The sequence below is a fragment of the Bos indicus genome, chromosome 7 (genome assembly GCF_029378745.1).
Source record: "Bos indicus isolate NIAB-ARS_2022 breed Sahiwal x Tharparkar chromosome 7, NIAB-ARS_B.indTharparkar_mat_pri_1.0, whole genome shotgun sequence".
NCBI classification, from domain to species: Eukaryota; Metazoa; Chordata; class Mammalia; order Artiodactyla; family Bovidae; genus Bos; species Bos indicus.
This window is the reverse complement of record NC_091766.1, coordinates 55576447-55579018: the sequence shown is the minus strand read 5'-3', so window position 1 is coordinate 55579018 and position 2572 is coordinate 55576447. Positions and strand designations below refer to the sequence as shown.

General features: G+C 49.2%; 1 pseudogene; it reads left to right on the top strand.

The window, feature by feature from the left end:
* Positions 1 to 388: 388 nt before the first annotated feature.
* Positions 389 to 2083, top strand: LOC109561094 (ubiquitin-associated protein 2-like pseudogene; annotated as a pseudogene).
* Positions 2084 to 2572: the final 489 nt, after the last annotated feature.

Genomic DNA, 2572 nt, shown 5'->3' with positions numbered 1-2572 from the left:
CAAATCAGTGAGAAAACAATTCCAAATCTCTCTATTCAAAAGAGCTGAATATAATACGTAACTAGATGTTGTCAGAAATTAAAAGAGCAAAGAAGTGGGAATGTATCAGAATCCTACCCTAGGAAACCACAGATACAGAGAGGAAAGGAAACCATCTGGAGATGTGTTTAGGTACTTTTTAAACTACATGCCTTTGTCCATACCCCTTTAACTGTCCCTACCCAAAAATGTGGGCTTTTGGCATAGATAATGCATACCTTGACCCACTCCCTTAATAATACTTGACTGTACTAGGGCAGGTCACCTGAGCCAAGCTGGGACAGTCAGTACCCTCTTCCAGGAGTTTGGAATTGGGACAAGCAGAGTGTCACACAATCTTACTGGGTAAATGAACAACAGAAGATATGGACAGCACTCATCCTCCTTGGGTGGCTTGAGCCACAATGAGGAGATTCCAAATACTACCACCACACAACACAGCAGCACGTTATCTACTCAGCAGAATACCCTTTCGTCATCAACATCTTCTGGGCGCACTTCAACATCCACTCTTTTGCACACGAGCGTGGAGAGTGAGGCGAATCTCCATTCTTCCTCCAGCACTTTCTCCACCACATCCAGCACAGTCTCTGCTCCCCCGCCAGTGGTCAGTGTCTCCTCCAGTCTCAATAGTGGCAGTAGCTTGGGCCTCAGCCTAGGCAGCAACTCTACCGTCACTGCCTCCACTCGAAGCTCAGTTGCTACGACTTCAGGAAAAGCTCCTCCCAACCTCCCTCCTGGGGTCCCGCCATTGTTGCCTAATCCATATATTATGGCTCCAGGGCTGTTACATGCCTACCCGCCACAGGTATATGGTTATGATGACTTGCAGATGCTTCAGACAAGATTTCCATTGGATTACTACAGCATCCCATTTCCCACACCCACCACTCCGCTGACTGGGAGGGATGGTAGCCTGGCCAGCAACCCTTATTCTGGTGACCTCACAAAGTTCGGCCGCGGGGATGCCTCCTCCCCGGCCCCAGCCACAACCTTGGCCCAACCCCAACAGAACCAGACGCAGACTCACCACACCACGCAGCAGACATTCCTGAACCCGGCGCTGCCTCCTGGCTACAGTTACACCAGCCTGCCATACTACACAGGGGTTCCTGGCCTCCCCAGCACCTTCCAGTATGGGCCTGCTGTGTTCCCTGTGGCTCCTACCTCTTCCAAGCAGCATGGTGTGAATGTCAGTGTGAATGCATCAGCCACCCCTTTCCAACAGCCAAGTGGTTATGGGTCTCATGGATACAACACTGGTGTGTCAGTCACCTCCAGTAATACAGGCGTGCCAGATATCTCGGGTTCTGTGTACTCCAAAACCCAGCAGTCCTTTGAGAAACAAGGTTTTCATTCCGGTACTCCCGCTGCCTCCTTCAACTTGCCTTCAGCCCTAGGAAGTGGGGGGCCCATCAATCCGGCCACAGCTGCTGCCTACCCACCTGCCCCTTTTATGCACATCCTGACTTCCCATCAGCAGCCGCACTCCCAGATCCTTCACCATCACCTGCAGCAGGATGGCCAGCTACCATATTTGCAGATGATTCTCTGTTGCCAGCGCCAGCAGGAGGAGCAGACGGGCAGCGGGCAACGTAGCCAGACCAGCTCCATCCCGCAGAAGCCCCAGACCAACAAGTCTGCCTACAACAGCTACAGCTGGGGGGCCAACTGAGGCCCCGATCCTCTTCTCCCGGTCCCATCTTCTGAGAGGGCTTCTCAGCCTGGCAACTATGGAAACAGCATCAAAGAGAGAAAAGAATGTGGGGGGCTTCCGCTACCCCCCACCCCCAGCGGCCCACCCCATGCCTCAGCTTCATGTCTGTCCCATTCCCATACCATCCCCACTCTGTTGTATGTATTATAGGATTTGTATTTTCTCTTTTTTTTTTTTTTTCTTCCTTTCCTCTCTTCCTCCTCCCTTGCATTCAAGATTATGAAACTTTGCTGTGGGCCCTGCCCTCTCTTCTCCTCCTCCTGTTCACCCTGGTGGTGTGTGGGTGAGGTGGGGAGGGGGGACCCCCAAATATATATCAGCCCAACAGCCCTAAGTCTCCTCCTTTATTATTAGGAAACACAACAACAACAACAAAAAATGGCGTCATGAATATGAACAGCATTGTCAGATAAATTAGTTGAAGTGGTTTTTTTTTTTTTTGTACTGTGTCCTCAAATTTAATGGATTAATGTGTCTTGTATATATAAAATATATATATATATATAGTCAGTATAGACTGACTAGCACAGAGAGCTTGTTCACTGAGAAGTTGGAAGAGGTACAGAAAAACAGGATTTATGACTATAATCAGTGTTGAAAGAAAAATACAGAATCCTGGGATAGAGCATAGAGGTGTGAGGTTTATCACAAAAGAGAATGATCAGAGACAGGTGATGGTGTTTAACCTGAGACCTAATGGGTGAGGAGCCAGGGATGCAAGGAGCTAGGTGAAAGGTGTTTTAGATAAAGTGGATAGCATAACTAAGGGGCATAATGGGGGAAGCTTAGCACATTTAAGGACATGAAGGAGACCAG